Consider the following 23449-nt stretch of genomic DNA (forward strand, 5'->3'; position numbering starts at 1 on the left):
AGTACTATGGAACCACAGTCAGGATAACACAAGATCTAGCAGCATCTACATTAAAGGACCAGAGGGCATGGAATATGGTATTCCAGAGGGCAAAGGAACTGGGAATGCAGCCAAAAATTACCTACTCAGCAAAAATGAGTTTAATGTTTCAGGGGGAAAAATGGGACTTCAATGAAAAAGAAAACTTTCAGGCATTTGTGATGAAAAGACATGAACCAAATAGACAATTTGAATTTTCAAATACAAGACCCTAGAGAAGCATAAAAAGGTAAACAGGAAAAAGAAATCATGAGGGATGTTAAAAGATTAAACTGTTTATAATCCTACATGCAAAGATAATACTCCTAACTCATAAGATCCTTCTCAGTATTAGGGTAGCTGAAAGTAATATACTTAGAGGGCACAGGTGTGAATTGAATATGAAGGGATGATATCTGTAAAGCATTTATTTTTTGTTTATCCTTATTTTTGGTGGGGCAGGCAGGGTGGGGTAGCGTATGTCTGGCACTGGATTTGGGCTTGGGGCCTCCTGGGTCCAGGGCTGGTGCTTTGTCCACTGTGTCACCTAGCTGACCACGATGACATCTTTAAAATAAAATTAAGGGGTAAGAGGAGTGCACTGGAAGAAAGGGAAAGGGAGAGGTGGATTGGAGAAAAGTAGTTCACATAAAAGATATAAAAAAAACCTTATGGTGTGGAGGGGAAGATGGCAAAGGAGTGGGGGAATGAATGAACCTTACTCTTATCAGAATTGGATCAAAGGAGGAATAACATGCACACTCAAGTGGATATAATAATATATTGTGCCCTGAGGGAAAGTGAGAGGGGAAGGAAATGGGGGGAGGCAAAGAAAGGATGGGCAGATTTGGGGAGGGGACAGTAAAAAGCAAAACACTTTCAAGGAGGGATAGGGTGAAGGAAGATAGAAAACAGAGTAAATATCAAGGGGAGGGAATAAGATGGAGGGTAATACAGTTAGCAATGGTAACTATGAAAGAAATGATGAGCAGGATGAAAGAAGAAAGGATGTATGAAAAATGCAAACCATCAACAGAGGAAGAACTGATGATATCTGAATACAGATTGAAGTATAGTTTTATTTGTTAGCTCCTCTTTCTAAAGGTATTTTGTCTATTTTCTTTCACAACCTGACTAATGAGAAGATGTTTTGCATAATTACACATGTATGATGTATATTGAATTGCTGGATTTCATAGGGAGGGTCAAGGAGGGAGGGAGGAAGAAAATTTAGAACACAAAATTTTTAAAAATCAATGTGAAAAGTAATGATGAGCAGGAGTTAAGAGAAAACTGGAAGGACTTACATGAACTGATGCTGACTGAGAGGAAAAGAACCAGGAGAATATTGTACACAGTAACATTAACATTATGTGATGAACAATGGTGATAGACTTGCCTCTTTTTAGCAATGCAATGGTCCAAAAGAATTTCAAAGAACTTCATGATAGAAAATGTTCTCAACATCCAGAAAAAAGAAGTGTTGGGGCAGCTAGGTGGCGCAGTGGATAGAGCACTGGCCCTGGAGTCAGAAGTACCTGAGTTCAAATCCGGCCTCAGAAACTTAACACTTACTAGCTGTGTGACCCTGGGCAAGTCACTTAACCCCAATTGCCTCACTAAAAAAAAAAAAAAAAAGAAGTGTGGTTTATGAATGCAGATTGAACCATACTGTTTCTATTTTGGGGCTGGTTTTTATTTTTCCTTCTTTTTGGAGGTTTTTACCTTGTGCTCTCATTCTTCTTTCACAGCATGACTAATGCAGAAATATGTTTAATGTGATTGCACATATACAACCTATATCAGATTGCTTTCTCTCTTGGGGAAGAAGTAGGGAAGGGATGGTGAGAGAAAAATTTGGAACTAAAAATCCTATGAAGACAAATGTGGAAAACTATCCTTATATGTAACTGGAAAATAACAAAATACTTCTATCATTAAAAAAGAAGAAAAAAATCACTTGGTAAACTGTGTAGAATGAAAGGAGAAGGAAGAGATTTTAGACAAGTAGACCAATTAGAACACTTTAGGTTATCATCATCTCTTGCCTCAGCCCATATGAGAGGTTATGATAGCCTAAATAGGATAGTGACTGAGTAGAAAGAAGGGATATAATGTAAATGATGTAGAAACTACAAAACTTGGCAACTGATTAGATATATGAAGTGAGTGTGAGTGAAGAGTTCAGGGAGGCACTGAGTTTATGAACCTAGGCGCCTAGGAGGAAAGTGGTTTTTTTAACAGAAATAGGGAAGTTCTGAAGAGAGGTGAATTTGTTGGCAAAGAAAATTAGTTCTGTTTTGGGCATGTTTAATCATAGGGGCCTATGAAATATCTAATTTAAAATATCCATTATAGAAAAACTACACTATCAGCCTGCTTTATACCTTGTGTTTTCTTCATCTCAGTTCATGCCCTTTTCTCCGACAAAGGGATTAATCATTTGGGAAGTACAGAGAAAGAATAGTTATAAGTATAGTCTTCTGGAGGGTAGCAATTGTAATTTTAAAGATTTGCAGCAGGACATGGCAGGTGAGTTAAAGCATTTTTACAATAGTTATTAGAATTAAAGAATATGGAGTTTGAGGAAAAACATAACTATTTTGAGAATACACAAAGAACTACTTCATTTGATTCTAACATTCATGTAAAAAGGCTCAAAAATATTTTTTCTAACATAAAATGAAATTTTCTCTCAATATATCTTTTTATGTGGGGAGAAAACAAATTACATCCCAGTCTAAAAAAATTTTTGGCTAAAGGGAATGACTTGTTTCTAAAGACAGTTTTCACTTTTGTCCTTATGCTGTATATTCCCAAGAGCAATGAAAAAAAAAGTTTTTAGATCTGTTGCCTTTATCAGAAACCTTAATGTATTCTCAGCAACTGTCTGTTTTTTAATGAATTTTAATTAGATCTCATGAATGTGTTACTAAGGAAAATAAAATTTTGAAATATTGATCATTCATAAATGTTTTGTTACTTTAAATTCCTAAAATATCACCATGAAAGATTTTAGTTAGAAATTTGAATTCTAATGAACTTGAAGACACTCCAAAGAAAACAAACTAAATGAAATCTTTTATCATATTGCCTGCCTTCTTAGTGGGTAAAGGAAGGGTTGGAGGAAGGGAGATAATTTGGAACTCAAAATTTTAAAAAGGAATGTTAAAAAATAAACATAATAGAAAATAAAATATTTTTATATATCTGTGTATTCTGAGACAGAACTGATAACAGTAAAAACTGGACAGGTAGCACCTTTACTTTTAGACTCTGGAGCTAGATCATGGCAGACTATAAAAGTAATATCAGATGTGCTTCATTTTGAAGTCCTTACACTTAAATAATTGAATCAAATCTAATTTGAAGGTCAGTGAGCTATCTGATTCCTTATTCTGACATTATTGACTAGTTCTTCCTTCTGGATACCCTCTCTTCCCTTGCCTTCCATTATACTATTCTGTGCTGATCATCTAACTGTTCCTCTTCAGTTTCTTTTGCTGGATCATCATCCATCTCCTATGCACTTAGTACATGTCTCCCCTATACTGTGTCTAGGACCCTCTCCATTCTATCTATACTATTTTTCTGGTTCTTGTTAAGTCAACTGTATTTGATTCAACATTGTATGTTGCAGATAACACACACACATAATTGCGTGTGTGTATGAAAACACATTCCATACCTCCTCCTGTGGGATCAAGTATCATTTTGTTACAGATTATTAAGAATTAAATTAAATAAGCTTTTATTTAGTTTCTACTATTTGCCCAACATTGTGTAAGAATGTGGGAATATGAAAACAAAAGTTTGCTCAGGCACTTACTTTATTTGGGGGGAAAGCAACATATATACTGATAAGTAAATATAAAATTAAAAGTAGGCAGGAAGAAATTTTTTTTTCTGGACAAATTACAGGACCAAAGTGATCAGGTTTTGCAGCTGAAATATATGTATAATAATGACAGAAATTTGGGTTAGCTGATGACCTTTGCATACTTAGGCTACCTTTATTCCTAGTTCACATTCATGTGCAGCTAAGCTAGAGAGGATCTTGGAGGTAAGAGTGGTTTATCATAATTGATATAGTTAGCTATAATAGAAAACTGGGGTTGAGAAGAAAAAACCCAATATTAGACTGGGAGTGCTCAGTTCAGCGTCTGTTACCTGGTTTTGGTTGTATGATGAAAGAACTCTCAACTTTCTTTGAAAGGAAAAGCTTTGAGGATTTCCAGGTTCAGTCAAGATTGGTAGGTAGAGGAAGCAGTGCAATTGAACTCTCCCAACATTCTCTACCAAACAACTTTAATATAATATCTCAAATCAATTTCTGGAGTTGCAGTGGCAACAAAAGGTCAGAATGAGACATTTTTCCTGCCCAAGACAGCTTAGGGAGGTTGGAAGGAAAGGTGACACTGAGAAGAACCTGGTCAAAAGCCCACATGGCAGCAACACCAGTCTTTGTTTGTGGCAATAGCAGCAACTGTGGCTTCAGCAGTTTTCACTAGCAATGATAAAGGGATCAGGCAACTGGTTATAAAGAGACTACAAGGGATCCTTAAAAATTAGAACTGGGCAAGTGCAAGCTAATGACTTAATGAGGCATCAGGAAACAGTAAAACAGTGTTAAAAAAAGAAAAAAATAGAAGAAAATAAGCAATATCTCATCATAAAAACAACTGTCAACAAATATTAAGAAAATTGGTCTATAATTTTCTTCATCCAGTTTTGTTCTCCCTGGTTTAGTTATCAGAACCATATTTGTGCCTAGAAAAGCATTTGATAGGACTCCTTCTTTACCTGTTTTTTTTTCAAATAGCTTATATAATATTGTTATTAATTTTTCCTTAAATATTTGATATAATTCACTTGTAAATTAACTGGTTCTGGGTATTTTTTCTTAGGAAATGCATTTATGGCTTGTTCAGTTCTTTTTCTTTTTTTTAAAACCATATAATTTCAAATTTTGTGAATTTTGGAAATGACAAGATTTAGGTTATGAACCATAGTGATTGCCATGCATTTGTTCCCCTAGTTCCTTCTCTAGAATGTGGATTCATCATATAGCTAAAATTCATTACTGCTGATCAGCCCCCCCCCCCATCACATGTCAACAGTAGCTTATGCTTGTTTATTTCACAGAGTCAAGGGAATGACATGATGTTTTAAGCATGATGATTTACGAAAAAGCCATGCTGTTTACAAACATAGAATTTATACAGCATGATGCTCCATACTAGTGTTCTACATTTTTAATCTCCCAGCTTTCGTCACTGTATTCAATGACTTGGTTGTGGGAGTAAACAGCCGTGACCAGACTTGCCAAGAAACCTCTGTCCAAGCAATGCTTTGCCTCTGAACAGCCCATAACAGCATCTCTGAAACAGTGATGATATCATTGATTCAAAAGGTATGAAAATAGTGTTAAAACACTAGTCTGTACCATTTCCTTTATTGCTTATATATTAAAATGGATACAACAATAAACCCCCTTTTAAAAAGTAAGGCACAGGGCGGCTAGGTGGCACAGTGGATAGAGCTCCGGCCCTGGAGTCAGGAGGACCTGAGTTCAAATCCGGCCTCAGGCACTTAATACTTACTAGCTGTGTGACCCTGGGCAAGTCACTTAACCCCAATTGCCTCACTAAAAAAAAAAAAAAGTAAGGCACAAGAAAAGCCTTATTTTGTGCAAGTTCCATACTATTTTAAAATTCTGATTAATTATTAATTAGTAGTAGCATTCTGACAAGAGGAGTAGAGACATCTACAAAAGACACAATGCATTCTCCATGCAGGATGCCTGAAGCAAAGTTATACATATTGTACTTCATGGCACAAATGACCACAAACTAAATATATTTTTGCATCTGGAGAGCTATATGGCTATAGTTATTGGGGTAAAAAAAAATTTTTTTTGCGGGGCAATGAGGGTTAAGTGACTTGCCCGGGGTCACACAGCTAGTAAGTGTCAAGTGTCTGAGGTCACATTTGAACTCAGGTCCTCCTGAATCCAGGGCCAGTGCTTTATCCACTGCGCCACCTAGCTGCTCCCAGGGTAAAATATTAATTAGCCTTTTCACATATATATATATATATATATATATATATATATATATATATATATATATATACACACCGTTAGGATTTTGAAAAAAATATAGCAATTGTATAAAATTTGGGAGGAAGACAATCTTGAGTTGCTTCAGTGTTCTTTTTCATGACGTGATGAGATAAGGGATTTGGCATTTCCAGTCTTTTTTTCCATAACAGTCTCATCGATAACCTCCAAAGGTGAATGTTATACAATACTGAAGACCATGGAAAGATACTGTTCATAAGACACTTGATTCCAGCCATCCTGATCGGTATCATAGCGCCGGAATATATCTGTCAACCGCTGTAAGACAATGCAGCCTTGAATGAAATCATCAAAAGCAATCTGTCCTCTTCCTTGTCTGTCAAACTTTCAGATAAGGATATCATGAAACTGGTCAGATAACCGATAACCAAAACCTGATAATGCTAGCTTTAGTTCATTTTTGTCAATCATTCCAGAGTTGTCTCTATCATATGTCCAGAAGACATTCTGCCAATCTGTGATATACTTCCAAACTCCAGTGAATTCACCAAAGTTCACTCCTGCTTTGTTCTCTCAGTCAAACATCGACATGATTGATCTGACAGTCACAGGATTAAATGGAGCTTGTTGAAGTTCACTGTCAGATATTACTCCACTCCTGTCTTTATCAACCCACTGAAAGACGTTCCACAGGAAACTCTGGTCTGGGAGGGACATGGCAGCGGCAGGCCCGGGGCCAGAACCGCCCCCGGGGCCCGTCCAGTAGGGGTACTTGGCCATGGACTGGTCAAAGAAGAGAAGGACGACAAGCAGCAGAGCGCAGACTGGAGAGAATGGCTCAGAGGGGTTCCTCAACTTCTGCTTTCTCATTTCTTTTTCTAAGATAGTCTTATTTATCTTATTTTCTCTTCTTATTAACTTGAGCAGTTTATATTTTTAAAAAATAATCATCCATTTCACTTTGTCAGTTTTAATGGCATATAATTGGGCAAAATAACTTGTGCGTGTGTGTGTGTGTGTGTGTGTGTGTGTGTGTGTGTGTGTGTGTGTGTGTGTGTGTGGCAGTTGGGGTTAAGTGACTTGACCAGGGTCAAACAAGTTAGTAAGTGTTAAAGTGTCTGAGGCCGGATTTGAACTCAGGTCCTCCTGAATCCAGGGCCGGTGCTTTATCCACTGCAGCACCTAGCTGCCCCTCAAAATAACTCGTAATAGTTGCTTTAATTTCATTCTTCATTGGTGGTGAATTCATTCTTTTAATTCTTGTGACTGAAAAAAATTTTTTGACTGGTAATTTGGTTTTCTTTCATTTTTTCATTGAATTAACCAATGATTTATCTTTTTAATTTTCCCCCCAATAAACCATATCTTAACTATTTGTTAGTTCAATTTTTTTGCCTTTCAATTTTATGAAGCTTTCCTTTGATTCTCAAGATTCCCATTTTGTTGTTTATTTGAGGGATTTTAAATTTGTTCTTTTTCTTGTTTTCTTTGTTGTTGTTGCTGCTGCTGCATACCCAATTCATTGATCTGTTCTTTCTCTCTTCTGTTTATAAGTTTAGATATAAAAGATTTCTCCTAAGTACTACTTTGGCTGAACCTCACAAATTTTGATATGTGGTATGATTTTTGTCATTCTTTTAAATGAAATTATTGATTATTTCTATGATTTGTCCTTTGACCCACTTATTTTTTTAAGATTTAGTTATTTAGTTTCCAATTAACCTTTAAAATATGCTTTCATTGCCCTTTATTTAATGTAATTTTATTGCATTATGGTTGGAAAAGGGTACATTTAATATTTCTACTTTTTTCTATTTGGTTGTGAGGTTTTTATGCTTTAATGCAGGGTCAGTTTTTGTGCAGATACCATATACAGTTGAGAAAAATATATGCTTCTTTCTATTCCTATCCATTTTCTCCAGAGTTCTGTCATATTTAACTTTTCTGAGATTCTATTCATCTTTTTAACTTATGTCTTATTTATTTAATTGTTAGATTTATCTAGCTCTGAAAGGAGAAAGTTGAGGTTCCCTACTAGTATAGTTTTACTGTCTATTTTCTCCTGTAATTCATTTTTTTCCTTTAAGAATTTGGATGCCATGCCATTTGGTGCCTCTGTGTTTAGTATTGATAGTTCTTCATTTTCTATGGTTCTTTTTAGCAAGATGTCATTTTCCTGCTTATCCCTTTTAATTGGGTCTATTTTTGCTTTTGCTTTATTTGAGATCAGGATCAATATCCCTGCTCTTCTTATTTAAGCTGAAGCATAATAGTTTCAGGTACAAGTCCTTATTTTAACTCTTTTCCTCTCTGTTTCACGTGTGTTTCTTTTAAATAACATTGTTAGATTCTGTTTTCTAATTTATTCTGATTCTGTTTTATAGGTGAGTTCATCCCATTCACATTCACAGTTATAATTACTAACTATGCATTTTCATCCGTCCTTATTTTCTTCTGTTTATCCTTTTTTCTTTCTCTTTTTTATCTGGTCCTTCCTCTAAACTAAGTTTTGCTTCTGACCACTGCCTTCTTTTTATCACTCCTCTCCTTTCTCTTGTCCCCTTCCCCCCCCCCCCACTTCCCTGTTGGGCAAAATAAATGTCTGTATCTAAATGTGCGTGTATATTGTGTATGTATATATATTCCCACTTGGAGTCAATTTAGTTTTGGGGGGGAAGGGGTGGGGCAGTGAGGTTTAAGTGACTTGACCAGGGTCACACAGCTAGTACGTGTCAAATGTCTGAGGCTGAATTTGAACTCAGGTCTTCCTGAACCCAGGGCTGATGCTTTATCTGCTACACCACCTAGCTGCTCCAAGCCAGTTTAGATTTGTGAGGTTTAAGCATTGCCTGTCCACTATCCCTAGTATTTTCCTTTCCACTGTAAAAGCTTTTCTTTGTGTGCCCCTTTTATTTAAGATAACTTTCCCATTCTTTCTCTCTCTTCTCCCTTCTCCCAAGACTTTCTTTTCACCCATCCATATTATTTTTTACAACATACCAATGTAATTGACTTAGTCCCATGCCCTCTGTGGATAGAGAATCCTTCTAAACTGCCCTAGTAATGATAAAGTTCTTAGGAATTACTTGTATTATCTTTTCATATAGAAATGTAAACAGTTTAATCTTACTGAAACTCTTTGATTTCTCTTTCACATTTACTTTTGTATGCTTTTCTAGAATCTTGTATTTGCATATCATATTATTGTTACCTTTGGTCTTTTCATCAGGAATTCTTGAAAGTCCCCTATTTGATTAAATGTCCATTTTTTCCTTTGAAGGATTATACTCAATTTTGCTATGTAGGTTATTCTTGGTTTTCAGCAAGCTTATTTTCCTTCTAGGATATCCCATTCTGAGCTCTCTCCTCCTTTAATGTGGTAACTTCTATACCTTGTATGATCCTGTCTTTGGTTCTATGATAATCTGAATACTTTCTGGCTATTTGAAGTATTTTCTCTTTGACCTGGGAACTCTGAAATTTGGCTATAATATTCCTGGGAGTTTTCATTTGGGGATATCTTTTAGGAGGTGATGAGTAGATTCTTTTCATTTCCATTTTTTTCTCTGCTTCAAGGATATTGGGGCAGTTTTCTTTCATAATTTCTTGAAATATGATTTCCATGTTCTTTCTTTTTTGATCATGGTTTTGAGGAAGCTCAAAAATCCATAAATGTCTCCCCTAAATCTGTTTTCTAGGTCATTATATTTCCAGTGAAATATTTCACATTTTCTCCTTTTTTTCATTTTGTCTTTGTTTTATTGTTTCTTGATGTCTCATGGAGTTATTAGCTTTCAATTACCCAATTCAGATTTTAAAGGAATTATTTTCTTCAGTGAGCTTTTGTATCTCTCCCCTCCCCCCCCAAACACTTTAGGAGTTCTGCTTTTTAAGGTATTATTTTCATCAGTGAAAATGTGTACCTCTTTTTTTTATTAGGACAATTCTGTTTTTTTAAATGCTATTTTCTTCAGTATTTTTGTGCCTCCTTTATCAAGCTATTAGTTGTCTTTTCATAATTTTCTTCTTTCATTCTCATTTATTTACCTATTTTTTCCTTTCTTTTCTTTTCATTTATTAACTTTCCAGTAATTCTTGTTGGGCTTGTGTCTAGTTCACATTTCTTTTTCCTTTGAGGCTATCTTCAACTTCCAAATGTGTGTCTTGATCTTCCCTGTCACCACAGTGCTTATTTATGGTAAGGTTATTTTTTTTTAGTTGTTGTTTGCTGATTTCCCCACCCCATTCCTTGGTTTTGAACTTTATATTAATGATGTTCTCTGTTCACAGCCTAGAAGCTTGGTGGCAGGAGGGGGAATACTTCCGCAAATGTCAACCTTTTTTGCATTATTGTTTTCAGTAATTCATTTCTGGGGATTTGGAAGTTTTTAATGCTTTTAAGGTAGTATGATCTGGGGACAAGTGTGATCACTGCTTGCCTTGTTTGTACTTTGATCCTTAACCAGGAAGAGTCCCCTCATCCCTTGGGATTGCAATTCATATTGCTCCTCCTGCTCTTTTTGACTGAAAGTAGTCTTCTTCATTCTTCAACTTTGTTATCAGAAGTAGATATTGGCAATGGAGTTGCCAAACAGATTCTGGTCCCCCATCCAGATTACAGAGTTCTCTTGTAATATCTCTCTGACCAATTGTCAGAATGTCTTACTGTCTCTGCCCTGAGAGCTCCCAAAGCTGTTGATGCTTCTGTTGCTACCACCTAGTCTCCCCACTGATGTTATATCCACATGGGTCGCATGCCAGGCTCCATCCCTATGTCACAGATCTCTCCTTCCAACCTCCTAAGTTATCTTTGGCAAGAAAAATGTCTCATGATGACCTTGTGTTTACTCTGCAATTATAGTAATGCCTTAGCATTATTTAAAAGTTTTTTTGGAGGAGAATTTTGTGGGATCTTGGATGAGTGCTGCCATTGTGGCTCCACTCCCATTATTATTTTTTCTGGCTCAAAAAAAAAAAAGAATCCTTTGGTAGTTTGGAACTGAATAATTTAGGTATAATTATAATTTTTATTCTATTGGCTTGGTCAGTGCTTGAGAACTTAATATTTCTCCAATTACTAAGATTTTTTTCCCATTTTACCAACTGCTTTTTAAGGAGTTATTTTCATCAGTAAAGTTCTATACTTTTTTTTTTTAATTTGGCCATTTCTGTTTGTAAAGTGTTATTTTCTTCAGTATGTTTTGTGCCTCTTTTACCATGCTGTTAATTTTCTTTTCATAATTTTCTTGCATTGCTTCCATTTCTTTTAATAATTTTACCTTTGCTAATCTTATTTAATTTTTTTTAAAGTCTTTTTGATTTCAATATCTTATCTATTTAGCATTTCTAGGAATTGTTTTGGGTTTCTGTTCAATCTCCATTTTTCTTTGATTCTTTTATGTTAGATGTTTTACACTATTGTCTTTTTCTGCATTTATGGCTTGAGCTTTCTTATAATGATACTAGCTTTTTATGGTCAGGTGGTTTTTTTGTTTGTTTTTGTTATTGTTTGCTCATTTTTCTAGTCTATTTCTTAAATTTGGACTTAGGCTTTGCTTAACTCTGGGGTGAGTTTGGGAGTGGGAGTCAGTCTCCCAAGGTTCAGGCTTTTTTATCCTGCTATTTTCATAACTAGTTCTGGAGGCTTGTAAGTTGTCAATACTTCCAAGGACCTGTGATTCAGAGAGTGATATAGTCCCTCTTCTCCTGGTCTCAGCTCTCATCCTTACCCAGGTAGAGCAACTATTTCTTGTGACAACTCCTTTCTTCCTTGGAACTGTGAACTATAACTAGGCCCCTGTTTCCTTGCAACTGCAAGTTTTCCTCTCTGCTCTGGAACTGATACCTGGAACTGGGTAATAGCCAATAAAGTTGCCAAATGGTTCCTTGGTACTGTGCCTGGTACTAGCACAAAATCCTCTGTTATTTCTTTTTAACTAGGTATTCAGTCCCCTTAGTTTCTCTGAGTCTTTGGGTGATGAGTTCCCCTTCTTCTACTACTACTACTACTACTACTACTACTACTACTGCTGCTGCTGCTGCTGCTGCTGCTGCTGCTGCTGCTGCTGCTGGAGACACTACCACTGTTGCCTACACAAAGCTGATGTAGCCATGGCACTGTGCTCTAGGCCAGTCCCCAGCCCATGGCCATTCATCTTTCTTTCTGTCCTTCTAAGTTGTCCTGGTATGGAAAAAATACCTCAAGCTGACTTTGTTGGTTATGTTACTTTATAATTTCATTTAATGTTATTTTAAAGTGGTTTAGAGGGGAATGTAGGGAGTACTCAGTTAGAACCTTCCCTTTACTATGCCATCAACCCCCTGTAAGTTGAATGGTGCTATTTCTAAAGTTCTATTCCACATGAGCACTCTAGTCCAAAATCTATCTCTTAGTGAGCATTATTATTTCATAATACTCTCATATTTAATATGAGTATACTGCATAATATCACCAGTGCTTATAGCTGAAGTTTTAAAGTAAATAGTAGGTTTAATTCCAGGTGTAAATATTAAAAGCATTCCCTTCTTTTATTGAAATGGTTTTTAGTTTTTCATATAAAGGGCAAAATATGAGGTTTTTGCATAACTTGAACTATTATTTTTGGCAAAAAAGTAGGAAAGGACCATGCAGCTACGCATGTGGTAGTATGCTGGGCCTGAAGTCAGAAAGACTTATTTTCTTCAGTTCAAATCTGGCCTCAAACACTTACTAGTTTTGTGACCCTGGGTAAGTTACTTAACCCTGTTTGACTAAGTTTCCTCATCTGTAAAATGAGCTGGAGAAGGAAATGACAAATCACTCTGTATCTTTGCCAAGAAAACTCCAAATGAGTCACAAAAAATCAGACATAACTAAAAAAAAAAGATTCAATAACAACAACAAAAATGCCTAAGAATCTCTGATCCAGCAAGAAATCCAGTACCAAAAAAATTCACCAAGAAATCCTTACTTAGGCAATTTCAATTTAAGAAATATTTATTAAGCACCTACAACACATTGTGCTAGATGCTAAAAATGTGTTTGTGTGTGTGTGTGTGTGTGTCTTTTAAGCATGAGTTTATGACCCTTTTTTGGTAGTTATTGTTTAGAAATTTGCATAGATAAGGGCAATTTTAATATCAATGTAAAGTGTGTAAGCTCCTTATGGGCTAGGACCATATTTTATTTAACTTAATCTCCTTATATGCCTAAAGTGTTTTGTATAAATAAGCCTCTTAATAAATGTTTTTTGAATGAATAAATGAGTTCCTTCAGCAAAGAAACATTAAACAAACTTACATATAGAAATACATGGCAAATGACTAAAAAATAAAGACAAAAATGAGGGTATGTGGTACTGCGATAATCCACAAATATCAGTGATGATCTAGCTAAATTATGTTTCAGCTCTTTGTGCTTCTGATGTAGGCTAGAATTTGGGGTCAAATTGATTGTGAGTCGTCCCAAAAGAACCACAAGACTCAGTGACTCGGTTTCCCAAGTTTTATTGCAATACTGTGAGTGACCACAGGGAGAGAACCAAAATATTGGAAAGGTATCTCTCAAATAAGGAAAGGAAAGGCAGTTATAATTATAGTATGGATAAATTGATTATCAGTCTCATTCTAATCTCCACCTTGGGGAGGTACAAGGGAGGGCCTGTCCTAATTTGGAGTTCCTGGGGGTCCTAAGCCAACCCCTGAGGTGGGTACCTTTTTCAGTGGAGGTGTGTTTTTGGGGTTTACACATCATAAGATGAATCTGGGAACAAATTTGGCCTTTTCTGTGCATGTCTTTCTGATTCCCATGGCTAGTTTCAAAATATAATCATTTTTTATTAGACTTTCTATGGGTTGTCTTTTTCCTTTATCGTTATTTTGACCTGACCTGTTCTGGTCTGTTATGGATGTTGATCACTATGGGTATGAGAACCTAACATAAGTTATCTATTAACTGGGATCTGACTCCCTTTTAGAGCTAATATCTGTACTAGAGCTTGGGTCTTGAATTTTTCTATTAACCCTTTTTTGCCTCCTACATCACTTCCATTTTCAAGAGGTAGGAAGATAAGGAATAGGCTGATTATTCAAGTTACAATTTTCAAAAGTCAAAGATCTCTCTGTTTGAACATTCATTTATAATAAAACTCAGATTTTATGGAACAAAGAGTTTTCTCACTCATTTTACTTTGATTTTCATTTCAAGACCCTGTGACTGACTCAAGGGATTTTTTTATATATGTTTTTTGAAATTAGAGGTTATTAAGTTTAACATAAAATTCAGTGGAAAATGTTGAATAATTTGGCAAAGTTACTTGAAAAGCTTTTTCAAGGAGAGTTATACTTTGTTTTCTGACTTTATAAGAGATCTCACATAATGATATCCTTCTAAGGTGCAAATGTGAATGACTTTCTTAGTTCAGGGTTCTAAGATCAAGTAGCACCAATTTGTCTGTATACTTATGGGCCTATTTATTAGGTTCATATAACAGTTTTCTTCCAAAGAGTTCAATATTTAAACAGTGAACATTCTAAATAGCAGAAAACAGAAAGAAAAAAAAATAGGAGAGGAAAAAAGCAGCATGAAAGAATGTCAAAAAAAAGGAAATGCTGAAAGTAAAATGGTGACACACTTGGAAAAATGTATTCATAATTTGTTGTTGTTGAGTCATGTCCAACTCTTCATGATCCCATGGACCATAGCTTTCCATGATTGTTTGTTTGGTTGCTTTTTTTTTGCACAGATACTAAAGTATTTTGCCATTACTTTCTCCAGTGGATCCAGTGGATCTTTTTGTTAGGCAGTCAGAGGTTAAGTGACTTGCCCAAGTTCACACAACTAGGAAGTATCTAAGGTTGAATTTTAATTCAGATCTTTCTGACTCCAACCCCAAATAAGTTCTCATAAAGACAGTTGTCTTAATATAAACAATTCTACTACAAAATCCCATGACAGTCACACCTATTAAAACTTAATGACTGGGGCAGCTAGATGGCGCAGTGGTTAAAGCACTGGCCCTGGATTCAGGAGTACCTGAGTTCAAATTCGACCTCAGACACTTGACACTTACTAGCTGTGTGACCCTGGGCAAGTCACTTAACCCCCATTGCCTGAAAAAGAAAAAAAAAAACTTAATGACTGGGGCAGTTAGGTGGCACAGTGGATAGAGCACCGGCCCTGGAGTCAGGAGTACCTGAGTTCAAATCTGGCCTCAGACACTTACTAGCTGTGTGACCCTGGGCAAGTGACTTAACACCAATCACCTCACTAAAAACAAAAAAAAAACAAAAATAACCAACCAATCAAACAAACAAAAAGCGTGGGCCAGACAAGATCACTGAATCTTGATGTGAAATCAGTCAAATATCCTGCTGTCTACCAAAACTAAAATTCTTCCCTAACAATGCAAATCTACCCTCTTTTAAACATTGCTGATGACAGCTCAAAAGGTAGTCTTCTCTTAAATGAACAGGGACCTCTTAAATGAACATGGTCTAAGAATCTAGGACTTGACTGAAATAATAGATTCCTTCTGATTCAGGTTGGGCACTGTCAGGTGCACATGTTTTATCTGTACTTAAATGAGGCAGTGGAACACTAGAATTGCTCTTTTTCATTTTGTCACATAATTGAGTTATCCTAGTTCAAGTTAAACAGTGGACAGCAAAATATTTTCATGCATGGTGATTCTACTGATTTAGAAAGGCTTTGAGTAAGGTCAGTGAGATTGGCAAGTTCTTTCTGTTGTGAGAGGCATTGTGATATGGTGGAAAAGTTTGCTGTCTTTGGAATCAGGGGACCTGAATTTTAAATCCAGTCTCTTGCTCTGTGTGACCCTGGGCAAGAAACTTAACTTGTCTGGACCTTAATTTCCTCATCTATAATGCAAAGGGATTGGACTAGATGGTCCCAAGATGCCTTCTAGATATACTTCTTGGTATACTATGATCAACTTTCAGAATACTTGTCACTAGAAATTTGTCAACTAAATAATAATTTCTTTTTTTAAAAAAAGACTATTTGCATATAAAATGCATAAAAAATCAAATCCATGAATTCTTATTTCTCAGTGATAGATTAAATGGCCAAAAACAGTTCAGAACCTTTTGTTGTTTAGAATGCTTACACACATTCATTTTACTCTTTGCCCAGTGACCCACCAGTTTATATATTCCAGAAAGAACTGAACCATGTCCATTTTTACATTATTTCAATGACAATGAAAATGAAGTCATAAAGAAATGATAGCTAAATAAAAGGACAGCTCACAAATTCATAAGGAGAACAAAAATGTTGGTAAAGGCAACAAAGATCCCAAAGAAAAGAAACCTGATTGGTCATTAAATCTTGTATTGTTCTCATGGTCATGAACTAAGAGGCTACCAGAAAGATCAGTAGTGCTTCTATCTGTTACAGAGAATGAAATAGACAAATTCTATGAAGAACTTGACAATACTCTGCACTAAATTAACGTATACTTTGATGTGACTTTAGTGCAAAGATCAATAGAGTATGGGAAGGAAGTCCATTATATTGTAAATAAAAATTATTTTCATTCATTATCATTATAGCATTCATTATTATCAGTTTATTATCAAGAAATGAGACAGGATGAAGACAGTGCACAGGTCTCACACTTTTATATCATAAATACTTTTGTCTAGAAGAGGATCAGAAAATGCTAGATGTGGCAATGCTTGAAGGGAAAGGAAAGAAAGAAAAGGGGAAAGGAAAAGGAATTGACTCTTTTAATGGACAAGAATTATGCAGTTATGGTTGTAGAAGTAACTATTAGTTATTCATGAGTTCCTCTGAATAAACAATTTATGAGCTATTTAGAATGAGCTTTTAACATGAAAGTAAATACCAAATTAGAAAATAGGAATAAATATGAGGATAAGACACCAAATGTAATTATAGCATTTCCAACCCAACCTGTTTAAATGATTGACATTCAAATTAAGAAGTGGACAAACATGAATTCTTTGACACTGTCACAGTTTCTTAGAAAAGTTTAGCAGATGAAAACAATCACCATAGTAAGGAAGCTAAAGGAGTCCACAAACTCCCTATATCAGCACATACTCAATCATCTTGTGAAGCACAGTGACATGAAAAAAAAAATTCATTATACAAACTAATTTCCAGAATGATTGACAGAAAATCATAAGCAGTGTCATCATAAAATAACATAAAGTAGTTGAAGGAAAAAGCTATCTTAGAGAGAGCATGGTGAACGTCTCAGCTTCATAATATTATCCTGGGAGAGCCTGTTCTAGAAACTATAATTAACACAATAAATAGATATGAAATGTCAGATATGTTAGCATTTTCTTGTTGTGACCTGTTTTTTTAATGGCAGCAATAATGGAATTACCATATTTGAACTCTCTGCTTCAATATCCAGTGTACTATGTAATAAAGAGTGAAGTGATATTTGATAAGAAAGTCAAGATGATTGCCTAATTGATGAAATACAGTAAGAAGAAATCAGTGCTGGGGTAATATGACTTTAAAATTAAAATCACTTAGGGATTGGTATTCACAATTTTACAAAAATTGAAAATTCTAAAAGAATGAAGAAGCTCATAAATATCATGTCTTTACCAAAACCAGAAAAGGGATTGAAATGGAAATAATTACCAAGCAATATACTTACTGTTCATTGTAAAATTTTTATGAGAATTGTCTTTGCACTGATCAAGGGTATTCTTGGGGGAAAAAATTAGACAAACAAAATAAACTTTTGTTGAAGACTTTCTAAAGCAAATCATGTTTTCACATTCACATAACTGACTAAGAATCATAAATATTATTAGATTCTAGTGTTTATTGCTTGATTCAGTTGAGTAAAAAAGAATGCAACCTTAAATACTCATACCAAACAAGTTATTTGTGACGAGTTTATGGTGTAGTTCATTGTATTAGATTTGAATTCAGAAGAAATGGATTAAAAGTTCTGCTCTACTACTTCCTACCTTCCTACCTTGGATGAATCACTTAGTTTCTCTGGGTTTTAGTTTTCTCATTAGTAAAATGAAGATATTGAACTATTTGAATCCTTTCCCTGTGTACATCTAGGGGTTTTTAAAGCCATGATTCATACTAGCTTTTATAATTAAATATCAGTGCTGCATCTGTGTGCTCATGTTTATGTAATAGATCTTCAGTTCAGAAGTTCCCTCAATGACAGGGATTGCCATCCATCCATGAATACTCATCCAGCTCAACTCATTCCTTTTGCCACAAGGCTACTAGGTGGCATAGGTCTGGAATCAAAAAGGCTCATCTTCCTGAGTTCAAATCTGGCCTTGGAAACTTATTAGCGGTCTTACTGGGGTTACAGAGAGTTGGACACAACTGAAATGACTAAACAAAAAAAAAGACAGTGTGATTCATTACAATGTTAGACTGGAATATAAAGAGAAGTAAGATGAGAGAGACTTAATAAGGCAGTGAAGATAAAGAAAAGTGAGGAATCCAGACTGTAAAATGAAAGGTTAATTTCAAAACTGGCAAAAAGAAATTTGCAATAAAGAATGTTTAAGTAAGTAGAGTTAAGAGAAGAATGGGGAAAAAAGCCAAAGAAAGGTTGAGTCCCTTTGACCTGATCCTATGAGGGGAGGGTAACATAACAGAAAGGATTTGAATTTGGACAGAGTTTTGAAAATGGTTTGATTTGGTTGAGAGGATTTGATAAACTTTTAGAGAGATGCCTGTTAGCAATTTTAAACAGTTAATACTCTTTCCTTGAAAGACCATCCTTAGTACCACATGATCTCCAAAAGAGGGGAATGGGAATGTGAGCTTGCCTTATGAAGCCCCTCCCTATTCTTTAGCTTGGACTTCCCCACCTTGCACTCCCATAGTTAAAACCTAAGCTAAATTGAAACTTAAAAAGTCTTGGGGAAAGGTGAGGTGTGCCCTTTATCCACCCCCTTAAAATATCCTCATGGGGTTAGGTTTAAAAACCCCAAAAGGAATTGATTTGACTCGATCAATTATTTTAAACAGAAAAACAATTATGGGGTGGTGAGACTGCTACCACATTTTTTTTTCCCAACATGAGCTCACTGAAAAGAGTGGGCTCTAAAATTTGAGGTGCTTAGCAAGCCGTTAATGGCCCTTGGGGAAATTGATATTTGAATGTTACCATTAATGATAATAAATCCACATTTCATTCGGTTGACATAAGTCCTGAAACTAAACCATAATATGGTCTCATTTACAGTGAAATGCATTCTTGTATTTGGATAATTATGATAAATCAGAGCTTAATGTAAAATACATTTGCTATTTGACATTAAAGCAATATACTGGAAAATGCATGCGTCAGGAAAACCTGAGTTACTATCCATTCAGAAATTTTGTAATCTTAAATAGGTTACTTAACCTTTGTTTACCTCAGTTTTCTAATCTGTAAAGGGGATTATAATAGCATTCACATCCCAGGGTTGTTGTGAGGATCACATGATTGAAAATGCTTGATACAGTGTCTGACACATGTTGTTGTTGTTCAGTGATTTTTAGTTGGGTCTGACTCTTCATGACCTCATTTGGGGTTTTCTTGGCAGAGATACTGGAGTGATTTGCCATTTTCTTCTTCAGCTCATTTTACAGATGAAAAAACTGAGGAAAATAGGGTGAAGGCAAAGGTTTTGATTTAGTTTCCCCATTGTGCCATTTTCTATCTGAACAGGAAAGTTTCCCACCTGCTTAATTCTGAGCCTGGCTTTTGACAGACCCTATAAAGAATGAGAAACTTTGCTGTGTGATTGGCTATTAATTGTGACTCTTGTTTGGAATCAAACAGAGCTTAGGGCATTTTTCCCCTGTTGTGGCTCATGTCTCATCAATCTGTGCCCTTGAGGCAACAGTTTTGATATTGTCCTAACCATGTCCCTCCTTTTTTTCTTTTACAGTAAAGTTCTTTAATCAGAGTAGGTGAACAGTAGGTGTGTTGTGGCAGTACTAAATCTATTAATCAATAGATCAGTACTAAAATATTTGAATTACTCTACGAGGGCACAAGTAATAATAAGAAAGATTTTACTATTGTTGATCTGTATCTGTGGTCAATTCCATATCCTATATAACTTAGGTAAACGAGTTCTTAGACTTGCCATGCCCTTGTGAATAGTTATGTTCATATATAGAATTAGGTTCTTAAAGAACCCATTCCTTCATGAAGATATGAGTGTGTGAGTGTGTGCGTGTGCTCACCACTCAAGAAGATGGGATAAGACAAAGATAACAACAGCACTTATGTAAATGCTTTAACATACACCAATTGATTTACATATATTATTTCGTCTGATCCTTACAACAAAGTTGTTATATAGGTATTTGTATTAAGCCCATTTTATAACTGAGAAAACTGAGATTAATACTGGCTAAGTATCTTGTCCAGGGTTACACACCAAAATATCTAAGGCAGGATAAAAACTCAGGTTTTCCTGCTTTCAGACCCAACACACTACCCACTGCATCACCTACCTACATAACAAGTTCTGTGTTGGATGTGGTGAGTTTGAGTTGCTAATCCAGGTGGAAGGTGGGAGAGATCAGCTAGAATTATATCCAAAATCGGCTCTAAGTCTTCCTGGACCCTGGATCCCAGAAACCACTGGAATGGAGAGCCTTTCCCCTTCTAAGGTAGTGCTGAATCATCACACATGTGGCTTCTGAAAAGTTGGATGTGTAACCTGGGCTTCCAAGTACATCTTGATACAACTGTTTATTAGCAGGGACAAATGTTGGCCTGAGGTAGTCGAGTGTCATTTTTTCCAGTTGGGCACAAGTTGAGGAGCACTTGGATAAAGTGGGTACTCCAACTAACATAAGGAACCCAGTTGGGCAGGTATAAGGTACCTTGTCTTTGTTAAAAGGCAACATATTCCTGTGCCTAGGACAACATGGTATTATAACCCTAATTTCCATAATAGCAGTGGGCACATTCTCCAACCTCTGATGTTCTTGTAATCATTTCAACCTGATTGTTTAGTATATGTGTCTAATAGGTGCCAATATGCCCCCACAACAACTATATGGAGATGAGAGACATGGGCAAAGTTCCTCCTTTAGTCCTGATCCCAAATGAGAGAACCTCTGACTGACTGATCCTGCATTGTGCAGATCTCAGACCAGTGGACTAGAGCCATTACCTCCACCCAGGAGTCAGAGTAGGTGAAGATTTTCTCTATCCCATCCCCCAACGTTCTCTTTTATGGCAGTCATTCAGCCCAGAGCTCAGCCTCCTGGGAGAACTTGCTAATTAGTCAGCAGCTGACTCCATTAATCAATAGTTAGATAGCTACTGTATGTGATGAGAATAATACTATTGTTGAAGATTATAACTTCTCTCTTCAGGCTCCAGTATATTAAAATATTTTAAACCCCAAAGATTAGAGATTCTTTCCTCTCTTTATATTTTGTAAATTTCTGTTTAAGTAAAATTCAATAGAAATTCTTTTAAAACAATAAAATTACTTTAGCCAACCTTATTGCTTCAAATTAAGAATTAGAATTTATTCATCTATTTTTCTTTAGTGTCTACCTATACCTGCAAGCACTGGGAGGTTGGAAAGATAAATAGTTTTAGAATGGGACAGATGGGCACATTTCATTTAGGCTCTGAAACATGAATGAGGTAGCAGTATCCCAACTCTCCCCCCAGAGCTAATTGATCCTACCCCCACTCTTCAGTCCCATTTGTTCCTATGGAGTTTAGGGAAGCCAGTATGGTTTGCTACTCTCTGGATTTTTTCACTAGAACTTCAGTCATATTGGTGCCAACCAGATACATAATTTTTCCTTATTTTACCCTGTCCAGCTTACCATCTTTTTCTTATTCCTTTTGGTTCTCAACGCACCTTGGTTTCTTGCCCAATTCCATATAGCTTTTTGCCTTAACTTCCTACTTAACTGACTTCTTAGTGGTGGCAGCTGGCATGTTCACTGGTAAGTTTGTGGAAGGGAGTCAAGTAAGCACAGGCCAGCTGTGCTTTTCTATTTGTGTATATACATCTCCTCACTACTTTCACTCAGACCAATAGACTCCTGCTTTTAAAATATAAGTGAAAATTTACTGAGTTTTCATTTTAGGCCCACTCACTGTGATTCCCATTTACCTAGTTTCTAAAATAATTCTCCCAGATTTTTTGTAAATCAGGATGCCTAGGTAATAGACCTCACCAGTAGTTTTCAAAAAGTGTCCCCAGAATTAATCATAAATTCATAGAAATTACAAATGGAAAAATTATTTAGTTATTTTTTTTTACCTTAGGGGTGAGGGAAGAATTCTTTCATATGATATCCTTTACTTTATATAACAAATCTAATTTTACAATTCTCTCTTCTCTTTTCCGAAATAACATTAGAAAATAAGGGTTTTTTTCTTTCATTCTCATAAAAATACATGAACCTTATAGTATTTTTATGCTGATTTCAAGTATTGATTTATATATGGTCTTTCCCTCATCATTTTTATATAGATTATAGTTCATGTTTCTTAAATCATTTTTACTAAACCAAATTGTGTTTCTGTAAGTGATCTAAAACGTGACCACTAATGACTTCTTGTATCATACCTAGGGAATGTTACTTTTCAACATCCTAAAGTATCATGCCTAGACTGCACTCTTCCTAGCATTACTTTTTCATTTTAGAGATTTCTTGATGGAAGTCTTCTCCATCCTCATCACTTATATAAAGTAGGTTTTCTAGAAAGTCCAAAAGCATTTTAAGTGACTTGTTACATGCCTTACATTAAGATCATTGACAGTTTCTTGATAATTTTCTGCTTTGTAGTTTTCAGAATGTTTTGGAACACTTTTACAAATTAGTTCCTTGAAATTCTTTCCAGTTAATTATGAAATCCACCATTATTTTATACCTTCTCTTGTAGACTTTTAAAAAATATATTTACCTGGAAATCTCCTCCCTCTTTGAATAGTCTCTCACTCCTCTTGGTGCCAATTGGCCCCAGGCCTTTTAATTCCCACCCCTTCCCAAAAATCAATCCCCCAAGCCTCATCCAGTATAAAACCCTAATTTCCTTTCATCAACCTTCTCGATTTACTCTTATTCATTCATTCATGCATTCATCAGTGGAACCCCCTCCCACCTCTTAAGTAAGACTTTCTTCTTTCCCCACTCTATCCCCTTCTTCCCCTCCCCACTTTTTACGGACCATTCCTTATTGTAATGTAGTTCTAACCAAAAAAACAAAACAAAACAAAACATTAACATCCTTAATACACCCTGTCCATCTCTTCAGTGTTACTACCTTTACTAGATTTCTGCATCTTATCCTGTCACCTTGTGCATATGGTTTCAGAATTTTGCAGCTTCTGGACTATATATAGCCC

General features: G+C 35.7%; 1 protein-coding gene and 1 pseudogene across 1 annotated transcript in view; one reads left to right on the forward strand and one right to left on the reverse strand.

The window, feature by feature from the left end:
• FAM189A1 (family with sequence similarity 189 member A1) overlaps nt 1-23449 on the forward strand; it is a 556488-nt gene that overhangs the window by 389724 nt on the left and 143315 nt on the right. The gene's annotated exons all lie outside the window — the stretch shown is intronic.
• Nucleotides 6146-6880, reverse strand: LOC122743125 (annotated as a pseudogene).

This window comes from Dromiciops gliroides, chromosome 2 (assembly GCF_019393635.1).
Source record: "Dromiciops gliroides isolate mDroGli1 chromosome 2, mDroGli1.pri, whole genome shotgun sequence".
In the NCBI taxonomy this organism is placed as follows: domain Eukaryota; kingdom Metazoa; phylum Chordata; class Mammalia; order Microbiotheria; family Microbiotheriidae; genus Dromiciops; species Dromiciops gliroides.